This window comes from Otolemur garnettii, unplaced genomic scaffold (assembly GCF_000181295.1).
Source record: "Otolemur garnettii isolate 467f Iridium unplaced genomic scaffold, OtoGar3 scaffold00022, whole genome shotgun sequence".
NCBI classification, from domain to species: Eukaryota; Metazoa; Chordata; class Mammalia; order Primates; family Galagidae; genus Otolemur; species Otolemur garnettii.
The window spans coordinates 20,323,856-20,341,741 of record NW_003852417.1 but is presented as its reverse complement, the minus strand read 5'-3'; the positions used below and the strand labels follow the sequence as shown (position 1 = coordinate 20,341,741).

Genomic DNA, 17,886 nt, shown 5'->3' with positions numbered 1-17,886 from the left:
TTTAATCCCCATAGCCCCATGATTGGTGAGATCATCCCGCAGATTATAGCAGTCTGGCCAGGTATCTCCAACCAAAACTCAATGCCCACAGCAGGCTAGTAGGTGAAGTAAACAAATAGAGTGGGGCAAGGCTAAGATGAAAAATGGCTAGTGACGCTCATCATCAGTACTGGGGTACTAGGGAATTTAGGGACTATGAGAAACTGGAGGGACATAGCCATCTAAGTGTACCCACTTAGAGCAGATGCTTAGATGATCAAAGCTAGCCAATCACTGTCACCAAAAAAAAACAAAAAAAAAACAAAATCAGCATTGCCAGATCCCCCCACCCACTCAGACCAGTCTAGTGTCCAGATATCCAGGTAATTGTTGTTTCCTGACATTTAAGCATTGAAGACTAATCCAAGTTTAAAAGTCAAAGCTTTTCTTTAGTTTATCAATGATCAGATGGCAATATGTGGCTAGATTCATCTCTAAGTTCTCTATTCCATTCCATAGGTCTATATCTCTATTTTTGTTCCAGTACCATGCTGTTTTGATCAATGTAGCCTTGTAGTATAACCTGAAGTTTGGGTAACATGATACCTCCAGATTTGTTCTTATTTTTTTTTAAATTGCATTGGTTATTTGGTTGTTTGTTTTTTTTTTCTGGTTCCACACAAAACAAAATACTATTTTTTTTAAGTTCTTCAAAGTACAACATTGGTGCTTTTATGGGATTGCATTAAATTTGTAGATTGCTTTGGGTAGTATGGACTTTATAACAATGTTGATTCTCCCCAGCCACAAGCATGGTACGTTTTTCCATTTGTTAACATCTTCTGCTATTTTTTTCTCAAGGTTTTCTAGTTCTATTTATAGAGATTCTTCACAACCTTTCTTAGGTATATTTCCAGGTATTTCATTTTCTTTGAAGCTACTATGAAGGGTATTGTGTCTTTGATTTGATTCTCAGCTTGACTGTTATTGGCATATTTGAAGGCTTCTGATTTATGGACATTGATTTTTTTTATCCCAAGACGTTACTGTATACCTTGAGCACTTCCAGAAGCCTTGTGGTTGAGCGCCTGAGGTTTCCCAAGTACCGAGGAAAAGAATTTCTATTTAATAAATGGTGCTGGGAGAACTGGTTAGCCACATGTAGAAATCTAAAACTGGACCCACAACTGTCACCACTGATAAAAACCGAGTCCCACTGGATAAAACATTTAAGTTTAAGACACAAAACAATAAAAATCCTAGAAGAAAGTGTGGGAGAAATTCTTGAGAAAATTGGTCTGGGAAAAGAATTTATGAAGAAGATTCCCTTTGCAATGTAGCATCACCAAAAACAAATAAATAGGACATGGTCAAGCTAAAAACTTTTGCACAACCAAGCGTACAACTAAAGCAAACAGACAAGCTTCAGAATGGGAGAAGATATTTGCCTGCTATCAATCTGACAATGGACTGATACTAGAACTACAAATAAATTGATCAACAAGAAAAGAGCAAACAATTCCATTTATAAGTGGGTAAGAGACACGAACAGAAACCGCTCTGAAGAAGACAAATTAATGTCCAACAAACACATGTAAAAATGCTTAACATCCCTAATTATCAGAGAAATGCAAACCAAAACCACCCCGAGATATCACCTAACCCCAGTGACAATAGCCCACAACCTCAAAATCCATAGCTGTACCTGCTGGTGTGGATATGGAGAGAAGTAAACACTTTCACACACTGATGGAACTGCAAACTTATACAGCCTCTATGGAAAGAAATGTAGAGAGTCCTCAAAGAGCTAAAAGTAGACCTTCCATTTGATCCCACAATTCTATTACTACATATCTACCCAGAAGAAAAAAAAATCATTTTATCACAAGGACACTGTGCACTGGAAGGTTTATTGAAGCTCAATTCATAATTCCCAAGATGTGAAAGCAAACCAAGTGACCATTAACCCACGAATAGATTAATAAACTGTGGTATATGTATACCATGGAATACTATTTAGCCATAAAATGATGGAGACTTTACATCTTTTGTATCTACCTGGATGGAGTTGAAGCCCATTCTTCTTAGTAAAGTATCACAAAACTGGAAAAGTATCCAGTATACTCAATACTAATATGAAACCAATAGAAAAACAACTACCCACCCACACTAGAGAAAATTACAAGTACATTCAAGTGAGGAGGAGAAAGGGGAGAGGGAGGAGGATTGGTAAGTGCTCACCACATAGGGTATACAGCCTGTCCCCTGGACAAAGGCCTAACTACAACTTGAACTTTACCTTAGAAATGCAAACAATGTAACCTAATCATTGTACCACCATATTAATCTGAAGAAATAAAAAACAAAAGTCATTGCTGACCAAGATTTGGGTCAGACGAAAACCCATCTATGAACAACCAATGTGCTTTGCAGGACTGACAGTTTGTGAGCTCGGTTCTAAACCCCTTCTATTGCTTCTGTTGCTTCAATTGCTTCACAATTGAGATCTCCCTTGAAACACAGGGCTTTTTTTCTCCCTAGTTCTAACAGCTAAGGGAGTCCTAAGGAAGGCTTAATTTACAACACAGATTCAGTGACTCTTCATTTAGAATTTCTGTTGTTCTTTTTCTTTCCTACTTAATGATTTCTATGAATATAATTATGCTTAAAATTTCCAGCCAAAGGTCCATAAAGCAAGGACTTACCTTTAAAGTGATTATTCTTATCACATATTATTGCATATGAGGAAAATAATACAATGAAAAGCCATTATAGAACCCTCAAGTTCATAAATATAAAAAGGCAAATTAGTAAACTTTACGTGTAAGATTTGATAGCATGAAAGTGTTCAGAGTCTTTAGATTAAAAACAAAATTAAATGGTAAAGAACAAGTGGGAATGATTTCTTTTAGCAAATATCATAGATAAAGGGTTAATAGCCTGGTTTTAAGAAATTCTCACAAATCAACGAGGAAAACACTTCCAACAGATAATTGCACAAAAGAAACGAACAGACAATTCACAAAAGAGGAGAAACAACTAATTAAAGAACATATGGGGAAATGACTCAACCTCACTAGTAATTAAAGACATGCAAATTGAAGCAACAAATATAATTCCCAGTTCCCAAATATAATTCCCATTGTCTGCACTGGCTCAGACAGCACTGCAGTCAAACAGGCACTGCCATGCATTACTGATAGACAAAATATAAAGCCTCGTTGGTAAGCCGTTAGTTAATATAAATCAAGAGTTCAGTTCTGTTGAGCGACATTGAGATCCTTCTCTGAGCTAGGCATTGAATGTATGCAAATGACAAGAGCCCACCCCTGCTTTCAAGTGATGAAGCTGTTTCCTGAGGGACACAGACACCGGTAATTCCATTATTATGAGGTAAATGTCAGAAGCGACATGGCAAATGCAGGAATAAGACCCTCGCTTACCCCGAAGGGTTTGGAAGGTGTTAGTCCATTTTGCTGCTAAATAAAATGCCTTAAAGAGAAGGAGGGAAGAGAATAGGGGAAGAGGAAGGGGAAGGGGGGTGAGCGGAGGAGGGAGGGACATCAGTGTGCTCTCACCTAATGGACAGCACGTAAGGGAATACGGCATACCTCCTGCATGCAGAACACAACTACTTTGGGGACTTTACCTAACAAATGCAACAATATAGCCTAGTTATTTGTACCCTCATATTAATCCGAAATAAATACAAATTTCTGAGATTGGGTAATTTATGAATAGAAATTAATTTCTCATAATTCTGGAGGCTTCAAAGTCCAAGATCAAGGCACTGCTAAGGTCTGGTGAGGGCTGCTCTCTGCTTCAATTTAGAAAAGAAATGGTAAGAGGAAAAATGTATTTATAGTCCTGCTAAGAGAGGGGCTTGGCATGAAGTATATCCACAGTGTTGTACAACTGTCACCATGATCCAATTCTACAACTTTTTCACTTTCTCAAACAAAAACTGTATAGCTATTAAACAAGAATTCCCCATTAATCCCCTCCCTCAGCTCCTGGTAACCTCTATTCTGCTTTCTGTCTGTATGATTCCACTTTTATGAAGTATGTAAAATGGCCAAATGCATAGAGACAGGAAGGTATTTTGGAAAACTCAAAACAGTATAAAGAAAAATATTCTACTACCCAGAGTTATCCATTTAACATTTTGGTGAATCTTCTCAATGTTTCATTTTCCATACACATATGCTTGTGTTTATTGTATCTTGCTAAACTGAGGTCAAACCATCCATGCTGTTTTGTAACTGCCTTTTGTGTCTAATGATACATTGTGAACATCCCAGGTCTTTATGCAGTGTGATAGTTAAAGATGTAGGCCCTGGAGACAGACCACCAGGGTGTATGTCTCCTAATTTCATTGCTTATTCAATGACTGAACGGCCATGCTGTGTGGCCTTGAGAGTCACCTAACCCTCTAAACTTGTTCCCTCATGTAAAAGAAAAAGATGATAATAATATCAAACACATAGATTGTTAAAGATTAAATTACATCCAAATATGTTTGAGCACAGTGCCTCATACTCAATAAAAAAGCCATTGCTGTTAATATTTAATAATCCTCACCTATCCTTCCAAACAATATTTTTAATGGCTCTATGAAGTACTTTCTTGTGTGATTACACCACACCTTGCTTACCTAATCTTCTCTGTTGAACATTTACCATTTCTAAATGTTTACTCACATAAGTAATGATGAAAAACTTTGCAAACAAGTCTGTATAAAGAAATCTATTTCTTTAAAGCAAATCCCTAGACAAGATTGTTGCATCAACGAATATGCACAGTGTAAGGTTTTTGATATAGGTTGGTGGACATGTATCCTATGAATGTAATATTCACAGAAGCAGGAAGGAAACGTTATCAACAATAGCAAAAAAAAATTAGAAATAATGAAATTTTCTAAACTAAAGAAATAGGCTAAATGTGATGTCCACTTGTTGGATGGTATTTGAGTATTTATAAACATGCTTGCAAATCCTATATAAAAACACAGAAAATGCTTATGATGTAAGGTTAAGTGAAAGACCAAGTAAAAAAGTATATTCAATGGAATCACAGTTTTTGTTTAAAATTCCTATGCCTGTAGAAAAACAAAAATGGAAACAGAAGAGAAAGTTTGAGTAAAAGGATTATAAATACATTTTTTCCTCTTACCATTTCTTTTCTAAATTGTATCTAATGAGTATAAACAATATAGCAAAAGAAAAATCAGGTCTCCAGGAAAGTATGATTTGCTGCTAAATTTGAAGGCTATTATTAAAATTTAGTCTCACTTTGCAAGTAAATCTTTAAATAAGCACCCATAATAATGAAGTCCAAATTTCAATTTTCTGGTTGAAAGTTTTTCAGATGCAAAGTTGCTTTCTTGAGACTTATCTAGATAGTCAAGGACTGTGGAGGTTGGAGATTTCTGCCATAGAGTGTTGGAATCAGCAATAAGATCAGGCAATCATATTTCCCAAAGGAAATGAATCTAACAAGACTATAGAGATAACGGCTACCTGCTACCTCCCAAACAGAGCCCAGTCACTTTTGTAAGGGCTGAAGTCTAAGGAACAGCCCTAACTATCCAGTTATCTTCTCGTGGACCTCCTGGGGTCTGGGCCCCTCAGTCAGCCCTACCTTGAACAGACAGGCAAGTTAATGACTATTACTGAGCCTCAGTTTTTTTAATCTAAAATAATTAATCTTATAATAATCTTATAATTGCCTTGTAGGGTTATTCCAAATTTTAAAATGTTAACTTTGTGCTCTGGACATAGTAGGCACTCATCATCCTCTAGTTTCCTTTCTGTTTTTAAAGATAAAAACAACGAAGCCTGGGCCCCTTGTAGTTTAGCAAAAAGAGCCGTGGGTTTGTAGTCAAGGAACTTGTATTAGAATAGTGGTTGACACACTTACTTATCTGGTGACCAAGGGCAAGACACCTAATAGCCGTACTTTGGTTCAAATGGAAATACCATTTAAACCAAAAATGTCTTTGTGGATGTTTCAGAAACCACATTATAAGAAGTAAGAAGAAAGAAAGAAATTTAATTTCAATAATCTATTTTATTTAACCCAATAGATCCAATATTCTGTTTGGACATGTATTTAATATAAAATATATTCATGAAATGTTATAAATATTTCTTTTCTGTACTAAAGCTTTGAAATTTCCTATGTATTTTAACAGATATTTCAATTTGGAGGCTACATTTTCATCTGAAATACTTGATCTATAAGTTATAAAATTTATGTATAGTTGAAAACTTAGACTCACACACCCAAGTTGTTCCAAATGTATTTTTCCGATAACTAAGTTAGGCAAGTGTCAGTTTTTAAAATTTAATAATTAAAATGAAATAACTAATTGAGTTCCTCAGTGGCATCGGCCACCTTTCAAATACTCACCACCTGTGGCTGGTGGCTGCCATCATTAGAGACACAGCTACAGCTGGGGCAGCATCGATTTCACGGGGTCGTTGTAATATTGTTTGTGTGAGAGAGTTTTATAAATCACAAAATGCTGTCCAAATAGATTGCTTTTCCTCCCAAAGTCACCCAGCTAAGAGAGGTGGCTCAGGGACCAGAACTGGGCCTGTGTAATTTCCACATATGGACATTTGAAATCTGAGCTATATTCATCTTGAGCCTGGATTTCAATGTGGTTTTGTTGTTGTTGTTATTGTTTGTTTGTTGTATTTTTTACTGTGATTTACAGTAAGGAATACATTTTACATTACAACACAGGGCACATGAACCTGTGTATGTGTGTGTGTGTGCGTGTGTGTATGTGGGCGTGTGCACATGCGTAAATATAGATCAGAAGCCATTATTATTTCCCAAAGGAGAGTTACAATGAGGATGTTTTAGAATTTCATTTTGCCTCTTCCTTCTACTGGTCTCCTCCTTCTTTTTATTTAATGCTGGTCACGACCCACTAAATTGATTTCATGGCCCAGTAATGGGTTACAAACCACAATTTGAAAAACACTAATCTTAAGAGTCCAAACTGCCAGGCATTTTAAAAATTGATTTGTTTCATGTTGCAAATAATAACCCTTCTGTAGCTACCAGTTAGTTCAAAAGGGAAAAATACCCTTCCCAATTTAAATAATAACACTATTTTATATACGAACAAGGAAATACACTAGTTACTTGCTTTTTTCTTCAACAGTATCTTTTTAAAGTTTGTTCAGCAAATGTTTATTGAAAGAACACTGTAGCTGGCTTTGTGTTAGGCACTAGTCAGCCTACTCAAGACAGACAAGATCCCTGCCCTCACAGGACATCGGGGCAAAACAACAGAACTCTTCTCTGCAGTGACTTGGCCAGATACGGATGGGCAGCTGAGCACTAGTGTAGATATCTGCCACAATACCATGTTATAGCCAACAACTCCATTATGTGTATTTCTTAACACATTTTTTTCCTATTCCACGTGCTCCTCAATTCATCGTCACAAAACAGCTGCCACACCTCCAAACATTATGTCCATACTACGGGCAAGAAGAAGAAAAAAGAGGCAGATGGGAAATTTCCCCCAGTACATAGGGCTGCCAGATAAAATGCCAAATACCTAGTTAAATGTGAGTTTCAGATGAACAACATTTTTTTTAATGTGAGCATATCCCATGCAATATTTGAGATACATTTGTACTTAAAATACTCATTATTGATGCAAAATTTACATAAAACTGGGTGTGCCGTATTTTTATTTTCTGAATTTCCCAACCCCATGAGCATAATTCTGCTTACATTTCACCAGCCAGAACTCTGGCAGATGGCTACTCCTATCTCCAAGGAAAGCTGGTCGAATCAAGTCATTTTGAAAACTTCCAGTCTTAACAAAAGAAGAAGACAAGAGAAAGAAGGTGGTCGAGAGAGTGGAGTAAGCCAGCTTTGGAAATCTGCTACGGTCTTTCTTTCTTATATGTCATAGTAAAGAACTGGATTTTATGTCATAGTAAAGAATTTGGATTTTAAAATATAGTTAGTGGGAAGCAACAAGGAAATGCTGAACTTAATTTTGTTTAGGAAGATGGCCCTGGCCGCTGTCATAAAGCAGGAGTGGAGGCCAGGGTAGACAAGAAGTAGAAGGACCACTGAGAGGAAGCCCACGTCACTCCAGGACCTTTGAAAGCTCAGGCTGGACATCTTGTTAACCAGATACCTTATCATCCTGCATGCATATTTCCTCTTGTGAAAAATGAAGAGGAATCGGTGGGGTGGTCTCCAGGTGCCCCGTGCAGCCCTCCAACCCTGCATGCAGGTGATGCCTAGCGGTGCAGATCCAGCCTGCCCCTGCTTCCTGGCTGCACAGGTTGGAGACCAGCGTTTACTCATGTTTCATGTTCCTTCTTCAGTAGCAGAGTATCCTGGGGCCACCGTATGTGAACATCAGAACTCATGCCTCTGAGGCTGAGAGATTTATTCAAGGAAATGGACAAAAACTTGCTTTTTAAAATGTTTAATTAAAAAAAATCAATGCAATGCATAGAAAAAGCAATAAAACCTACTACCACTTAGCAAAAAGTTACAAAGTCACATGAGGTGCTTCTCCTTCCTGCGCCCTTCTTGCCACTTGCTGGGTGGGGTCTGCTGTTTCCTCCTGCGTGCCTCGCCACCAGGCCTCGGAAAACTGAGGAAATCAAGGACTTTCTGTTCACAGCCAGGCGAAACAATGCCAAGTCTATCAAGATCAAGAAAAATAAGGATAGGTGAAGTTTAGCGTCCCGTGCCACACATGCCTTTATACCCTGTTCATCACAGGCAAAGAGAAGGCTGAGAAACCGAGGCAGCCTCTGCCCCCCCCACCCCACCCCACCCCCCCGGTTTGACAGTGAAGGAGCTGAAATGAGCCAGGCACGCTTATTTGATTTGCATTAATTTTTTTAAAAATTAAAAAAATAATAATAACCTGGGGCAGTGCCCGTGGCTCAAAGGAGTAGGGCGCTGGCCCCATATACTGGAGGTGGCGGGTTCAAACCCAGCCCCAGCCAAAAAAAAAAAAAACTGCAAAATAAATAAAGATTTTTATACCATGACATCTGGGTCTTAAAGCAAAACTTGAACAATCTGATCCTATTAATAGAGCTAAGAACCGTCATGGAAAAGGGAGAGCTTGACCGTGTGCTTCTCTGTCTCTGCTGGGTTGTGTCCCACTGAAAGCGCCATGGCCTCGGACTCCAGCTCTTCCCGACTCCTCCTCCAGCAGACGCTTTCATCTCTCCTGCCTCCCGTTTCTCACTGAATTAAATCAATTGTTTCATTTTCATCTGGTTCCCCTTTCTCCTTCTTGTCAGATCAAGTGCTTTTCTATTTTCCTCGAGGATTACCAAAATGAGCTCTTAGGGAAAAAAAAAAAATGGTTTCTCAGCACTTTAGCTTCTCTTTTCTTCTATTTATTTGCTTTGCCTTTTATTATCTTTTTTCTGCTGACCCTCCAGGACACACACACAGTATGTAGAGATTATTGGCTTTGCCCCTGTCTCCTAAATGAAATCTGTTGGTTTAAAAAAGAAAAAAACACCTCTGGGTCTCTTCTAGAAAAGGTTTATTCCTTTTAACAAGTCCGAGCTCTAAAAGAGGATGTACAAAAACGTACACCCATATACACATAGACATATGCATTCATACATGCCTCTGTGTGTGTGTGTGTATGGATGTGTATTCATCTAATGATACACACATACAAATACACGTTTTGCTATACATACACACAAATAGATCTTCTGTTTAGGGAAATTTTGCCTCAATTAACTTAGACCTAACAAGTTATTTTGTATTTTTGGTTTGCAGAGGTTCACTAGATATGCACATGTATTACTTCTAGGCTACAACTGAACTGATTATGTTAAGATTTATAATAATATCCAGAAAAATCAACGCCCTCTCCTGCCCTTCCCTTCTTAATGAACATACTTGGTTTTCTAATAATTCGATCTCATAAACTAGTACCATTTCTCTCTAAAGTGATTCCAGATGAAGGTACAGAAAGCAGCCAATACATTTAAACCTCGATGGTGGAGGGTAACAGAACTAATTCTAAATACGTGGTATCAAGACGGGGAGACAGAACAAAAGCTCAGGGACCGGGTCCCCATGCAGCTCAGCCGCTGGGCTGAGCCTTTCACCTCACAGGACTGGGTTTTCTCACCTGCAAGATAAAAGGATCAGACCACGTGATCTCCAAGAGTCTCTTCAGGGTTGTCCAACCTGCAGAAGCAGAAGCAGGCTGCGTGATGATGTCGTGAGGACTTTGTTTGCTTATTCTGTGGTGGCAGATATCACAAAAAGTATGCACATGTACGGACATTTTTTCTTTTTTTTTTTTGCTAATCAGCTTTCATTAGTGTTTGCATTTGTAATGTGTGGTCCAAGACAACCCTTCTTCTTCCAATGTATTGCAGAAAAGAAAAAAGACTGGGCCCCCTTCCCGGATCTTTGAAGTTCTGTATGTCTGCTGTCCCACTATTCTGCGAAGCATGCTAATGAGAACAATCCCACACAGTCCTTCCTCTAAACTTCAAAATTCTGCTCTATAACCTAAAACAGCAGCTAAGGCTGCACAGGATAGCAGAATCTGAATTTTTGCAATAAACAATAAGGGGACTCTTTCAGCGGTTCCAGTTTGCTTTGGTGGATCCCTAAGACCCCACGGACAGAGGAGAGGCTCAAATATTCCTCAGCCATTGTGGGGCTAGGCCCCATGAGTGATTCCAAAAGGAAGACCCATCTGACTGGGTCCCACCTGCCCAGGCCTTAATCTGTGACCTCTGGGGATGGTAAGAAGAGCTGGAGACCAGCTGCTGGCCTGATGTTCAGCGTTACGAGAGTGCCGAGAAAGGAAAGTGACATTTAGAGGCAACTGGGAGCCAAACCACTGGCCCTTTGACTGACATACCTCTGTAGATTCCTATCGTGGACAGGCAAATACTCTAATCCCAGATCCGCCCCTAATATGCTGTGTAACCTTGGGCAAGTCTTGAGCTTCTTTGCTTCTTGGTTTTCTCTCCTATACAACAAGCAATCGAGCTCCGTGACAGCCATGTTTATTTCTAGCTCTGACATTCTCAGAGTCAGATATGGAGTGTAGCATTTGTAAGTCTCCTCAGGTAGACAGACAGTGCAGTCACTCAGAGGAGGCTTTCCAGAAGCATGAACCTGCCACAGGGAGCTTAGGTCTTGATGAGAGGATGGTGTGAAAGTCGACGGTGAAGATTTAGGAGAAGAAACAGATACACACAACGGTGCAGCTGCAGATATAGATGCAAAGGGTTATGGACAGAGGTATCTTATTTTCCCTCTGCTTTATTTTTTTTCCATAACTTTTCCTTTCTTACTTTCCGCAAATGGTCTCTACAGCAGAAATAGGTTAAAGGAGGGTTTCCAAAGCATGTTCCTTAGAACTTTATATCCAATGACAAAGAGTTCTATGCACAAAGGAGTTTGGGAAATGTTTCATTTTATATTCCACCCTTGAAGCGTTACAACTCTTATCGCCCTATTAAAGTTCTGAGAAGTCCTTCCGTGAAAAAGGCTGCTTGCTTTTGTGGCACCCGGGAGTCCTCAAACTCATTTGTTCCCAGAGATTTCTCGTTGTACCTGTGAGCAACAAGAAATCACCTGCAGGGCTGGTGTTCCGTGGAAAGATATTCAGGGATCCGGCAGAGAGGTTTCCCTGATGCTGGTACAAAATTCCTCGCTGATGCTGCAAGAGTCCCCTGTGTGGGTGAGGCTCACAGACATCACACGGTACCACTTCTACCTGGATTCCAGCCCATTAAATCTCTGCTTTTCCTTAGTGCCCACCTTGCATGAGTGACATCATGATCGACTGAATGAGTTATGGCTTATAATAATGATTTGATAGTTTATTGCACCACAGATAATTAGCCAGTGATGCCAGGATGGTGTTTGATTGATTGAGATGGAGATCCATCCGTCCATCCAGGCATTTGTTTACATGGGTTCTCACTCAATGAGGATGATTAAGGGGCCTCTGGCTTGGAACGATGCATGGAGCACACAGTTATCTCCTCGTCTCAGAAGTAAGATCCCACTAAAGTTGTGTCCAACAGAGGAATGTCTACAGAGGAAGAAACTCAGACTAGCAGAGTGGGAGGGGAGGCACAAGTGGTTCTGAGAGTATGGGGATGGCTCAGAAGCTGTGGGTGGAAGAAATAAAGTGGCCATAGCCAGGCTGTGCAGAATGGGTTCCAATGAGGAGGGAGCCTGTGTGCTGGAGCCCAGGCAAGGGATCTCCTGGAAGGAAAGCTGAGGGTCAGGAGAAAGAATAAGGATCTCCCTGCGGTTAACCCGGGTGGCCTTCACCCCATTTCAATCCCATTTTCCCAGGGCAAAAGACAATAGGATGCTTAACCAGAGGGGAGAAAATGGGGAGTTTTTCTCTAAAAATTCAAGTGGAATGAAAGATTTGAGGCTGCTGGTGGGCTGTTTATGCTCAGAGTGGCATGCTTCTTCTGTGGGTGTTAGAGAATGGGCACCCTCACCGCCAGGCAAATTCTGCCTCAAAGAACAAGCCCTGTCTGGGGACATATAGTTCCTGTCAGTGCCCTGGTTTCATGTAAATGAAAGGGGCTGATCAAAGATATAAATGAATAACATATAAATATCCAGCAGCGTGAGGAGAGATCCACACCTAGATCATTGCAAAATGTGGCCGATGGAGTGTCAAATAGACCTGTACCTAGATACACTGTATTAAAATGTCAGAATTTTAGAGTTAAAAGAAAGATCCTAAAAGCTTCCAAAGGGGGGAAAAAAACAGATCAACTATAATACAAAGAAATTACAAATAAAACCAACATCAGACTTCTCCTCAGTTATACAGATGCCAGGAAACACTGAAGCTAGGCCTTCAAATTTCTGAGGCAAAATTTCTAAGCCAGCAAAGTCCTTAGCCAAACATAATGATGAAATGAAAATATTTCAGATATTCAAAGAGGCACAAAGAAATTTCACCTTGAGAAAGGTTTCTGAGGATGGTGGAATGACCCTAAAAATCCCAATGAGAAGGAATTCTAGAGTAATCATTGTACAGGAGATGCAGACAGCAACTGGTACAAATTAAAAGAGGAAGTCAGCGTCCTCAAGAAAAGGGGACTGGCTTGGCACCTGTAGCACAGTGGTTACAGCACTGGCCACGTACACCCAGGCTGGCGGGGTTCAAACCCGGCCCTGGACTGCTGAACAACAATGACAACTGCAACAAAAAGAAAAATAGCCAGGTGTTGTGGCGGGTGCTTGTAGTCTCCTCCCTACTTGGGAGGCTGAGGCAAGAGAATCGCTTAAGCCCAAGAATTTGAGGTTGCTGTGGGCTGTGACACCACAGCACTCTACTGAGAGCAACATAGTGAGACTCTGTCCCCCTCCCCCCAATATAAAAGAAAAGAAAAAGGGACTGATTTTTCAAGGAGCCTATGGAAGTGTTAGTGGTATGATAAAGAGGACAGATATAAAATAAATACAAGAAAAACAATCAATATTTCTGGAAAAACAAATACATGAGAAAATCTGGATTCAAATGTGAGACAGACTTAATTGTGCCGTGATTTTGACAAGTGACAGTGCAAAAAGGCAAAGAGAAGGGACAGAGATAGAGGGGGACAGGGAGGGGGAGAGAAATAGACGGAGTTCATTTGTTCCTGATTCTGGAATGTTCTCTTTAGAGCAGGATGTGTTATTGGATCTATAGAAAATATTCTAAATCTAACCGTATGTGCTGCACTGAGAAAATATATGGCCATCCATCTAAAAGGTCTGTTTATTGATTTTCAACACTTAGCATGAAACTGTAAACAAAACCCAAAAGACTTAATCATTCTTATACAAACCTGACAAGGTGAAGCAAAGTACAGCTGGTTTGGGAAGAAGAAAAGGATGAGGAAAGGCAGGGAGACCAGGAGCCTCGCACCACAGGGAGGGGACAAAGCAATGCTCTCCAGTAATAAATGCATCACGTAAAGTTAAAAAGGCGGCAATCAAAAATGATGATTTTTCTTAGAAAACCAAGATAAAAATATTAAGAGCTGGAAGAGGGGGTGGTATCATTTTTCATATTGTACCATCAATGCAAAAAGTCTAGAGTTGTGGTACCCAGAAATAGTGCTATGATCATAATATTCAGAACAAAGAAAGCTGCCACCTAAAGAAATGAGAAATCCTTAAAGATGTGCCTCCCGGTGTGGAGGAGGGTTAGCTCGGGGTGGGGGTGGGGAGTGCAAAGTTTACGGGTGATTTTTTTAAAATTATTATTGTGAGCTGCTCTGTGCTATCTTACCACGTGTGTGTATTACTTTGATTTTAAGGATCGTTGAGTACCTGCTGTGTGGCAAGCTTTGTGTCACATACCCCATATCTAGAAGTGGTACCAGCCTCCTCACAGTAGCATCTACAGAAGCATCTACAGAAACGAAGAACAGGGACCCCTCCTGGGGGTGTAACTGCGCAAACTGGGGGAGAGAAAGGCAGGCAGGAAATCGCAGTTTACTTTTCAGTGGGAAAGTTCACAGAGTATTTGGTCAATTGATTGAAACTGTTGATATAGACCCCTCAGAGAGATGAATTAGGAGGAGAGTTTAGGACTTGGGGGCTTGGAGACTTGACTTGGCTCCTCAAGAATAATAATATTCTAGGCAGGCAAAAGGAATTACTGACAGTTCAGAGCTATAAGAATCCTTAGAGACTCTATCCCATCCTTTCATTTGATAAACAAAGGAAGCTCGGTAGCAGCAGAGCTCGGGCTCAGATTCAGTCCTTCTGATTCCAAGTTCAGTGCTAGATCAAAGTAATTCCAGATTAAGACGCCCCTCAAAGCAGGGACATTTATTATATGCCTGCTATGTGCAACCATGGAACTGCCCACGTGATGCTGGTTTAATCTTCACTATGGCTGTAGAGGTGGGCTATGCCCTTATTAAATTTGAGTGAACTAAGATTTAAAGAGTTTAAATCCTTTGTTCCAGGCCTATGCTGTAACTGGCCACAAATGGAAGAGTCTATCTGACCTGTAGGTTCCTAACCCTTGGTTTCGGCCTAGAGCTTGAGCTTTGCTGGTTGAGATGAGAGCAGCACAGGTCTATACCGGTGAGCAGAGGTAAAAATAATAACCATTTCATCTTTAACCACTGAACACGTCGACCCGATGCAACGACAGCAGAGGCTTGATGCTGGCACCACATGAGCAGGGCTCTTTGATCTGCTTCTCCACCCACCCGTGGCCACCCTGGGTGAAGGCCTGTGTGCCACTGGGCCATCCTTCTTAATGAGAAAGGGCCCCGGGAGCCTCTGCCTCGCCCCAAGCTATCCTGAGCAAAATAAACAGGAAACAGAAAAGAAGGAGAGGAGAGATAAATTCTTACTGACTTTAAAAGATTTATACTGACAATATCCCAAGGAGCTTATGAGATGTATTTTTTTCCCTTTTTTTGGTGGAGGAAGGCTGCCGATGAAGAGATAGCTCTCAACTATAGAGTTTCATTGAGAGAGAAAATACTTTAAGCTCAGTGTCTTATTGACAGTCTGGTTGCAGAAAATAAAATCCATATAAACATCATCTCACATATTAGAACTAGGAAAATAATCTATCTTCCAGTCAGCTCTGAAAGAGTCTCATTATTGAGGTGCTGAATTACGTGGATAGAATTTCCATGTCTTGCCACACCCAGGGTGGAGGAGCGGTGACACAGGAACAGTTCTTGGCCCCAACACCCCAGCTTGATTTCTGAGGTTCTGTGTGTATGTGTAAGTGCATAGATGCCCTCTTTCAGGGAAGGAGGGGGACCCTTCCTTCACTGTGCCCCCTTTCTTCCCTTCAGTCGCTGGAAAAAATCATGGTTTCTACCCAACATGCTACCTACTTGAAAACATCAGAGAAAGGTCTCAGACCAAGGCACCGTTGCTGCTGTGTTATGTAAAATTATCACAGCATATGAGATTGGTTTCAACCTAACCTAGACCATACTCCCAGAGCCTTGGGCAAGACTCTGCCCCAGAGCAAGATGGTTTGACTTTGGGCTGCAAATTTCCAGAGTCTATGACATCTACTTAAAACTCATAATTGTCCTTTAACGGGTAGGTCCAAATTGAGCCATTACTGCCAATATTCCTTGGGTAGTACCTCAGGTACTGATCTGTGACTCCCTCTGCCACCCTGGCTAGTGGTCCTTTTAGAGGCCAGAAGACCCAGAGATATTTCTAGGACCCTTATCTGTTCTGGCCAGATACATCCCAACCTAGTACTAGAAATCCCAGTCCACCTCCTACATATTGCCTTTGCTTACAAGAGTGACATACCAAACACCTTGAACTTGTACTTAGCCACCTCCTTGCCCTAATGTGGACTGGTAGAGTAGGATGAGGTAAGGTCAATATTGATCCCACTCCCCTCGCCCCCATACCTCATAAATCTTCCTGAAGCACCACTCGGATGGTGTCACTGTCCTGCTCAAAATATCTGGCTCCCTATTATCCACAAAATAAAGTTGGCAGTCTTCAGCCAAGAATGCAATGGTCTTTATAGTCTGTTCCCACCCCCTATCACGCTGGCGTTCCTTTCTCCAGCCTTCTCTCCATGTGTCCCATCTGTAGCCAATTTTTTCTACCTTCGTGTCTTCACTTCTCTTCCTCTCAATTTTTGCAGTCATTCTGTCAGTATCTTTGCTTTTCTCTGACTTTCAGACCTAAATCAAAGGCTGTATTCTTTATGACTCTTCCACCTGAACCCACTTTCTCTTTACTGGGGCCTCCCAAAGTACATTAGCTGACTTTATAACCTCTACTTTTGATTACAGAGGTCTGATCTTGCAGACTTCTCCTCACCCCTGGTAGACCTGGAGTTTCTTGAAGGCCAAAACTACTCTGTTCAGTTCATGGGTGTTAAAGATGTTCATTTCCCAAAGTTCAGACCTGGAGTCTTGGGACCAGTCACTTTGCACCTGTGTCCCCAAGTCTGTTTCTCCAGGAAGGTGAGAGGAGTATATTAGGTGTAAGACTTCCCAACTGTAAGTCTTTGGTTCTAATTCCTTTCCTTTTTCTCAATGACAGGATCATTTTTCCTCACTATAAAATAGGTGAGAAACATAGGTTATTTACTAAGGGTTGTAAAGTACTTTTCACAGGCCCATATGCCATGCTGAAACAGTCTTGTGCTTCTCCAATGCTGATTTTAACCAGAAGTCCCTTTTACCTATTTGGAGAATATTGCAAATCTCCAGTTATTCCTGTCACAATACCTTCTTCTTGAAAAATGCTTTGCTTCTGGTAGTAACCCCCATCTTTCCCTGGCTTCGTTCTTTGCTGCAGGCTGCTAGTTCATTTCCCTATTTGGTTACTTGGGTTGTCTGTGGAAGAAAACTGTTGAACTGCCAGGGGTAGCTGAAGAAGTCATTAGCTGGTCCCCATCGGGGAAGTCCAGGATTTTGTTGGAATCAGTTTCTACTGCAAAAGGGGCAGCAGCTAATGGTATAAAACCTCCATGCGGAAGTGCAGCAAGTAAGATTAATGCTTCGGAGGGAATGCCTGGAACAATAAAATGGTGCTGTGCTTTTATGCTGACAGTAATCCCCATGAATGTCGGTCTCTTGTAGGTCACTGGCCTGTGCTACCGCCATCGGAGCTGGTTGGCCCTGGAGCAAGCTTCCCCACAAGCACAGCACAGCAGAGGGAGGGGTTGAGGGCTTGCTCTGTGGACACCATTGCAAATGCACATGACTCATAGACTCAAGAGCTGGAATGGCTCAAATTATTGAGTTCAGCCAACTCTTCTCACGCCCTTTTATGAAGGAGGAAACTGAAACCTAGAAAAGTTAATTCTTTGCCCAAGATCACCCAACTAGTAAGCAGGGGAGCAGGAGTGTCTTGAAATAGTTGTTTCTAGTCCTG

The 17,886-nt window shown here is 40.8% G+C and overlaps 1 protein-coding gene across 1 annotated transcript in view; it reads left to right on the top strand.

Moving 5' to 3' along the window:
- ALK (ALK receptor tyrosine kinase) overlaps window positions 1-17,886 on the top strand; it is a 701,480-nt gene that overhangs the window by 365,493 nt on the left and 318,101 nt on the right. The gene's annotated exons all lie outside the window — the stretch shown is intronic.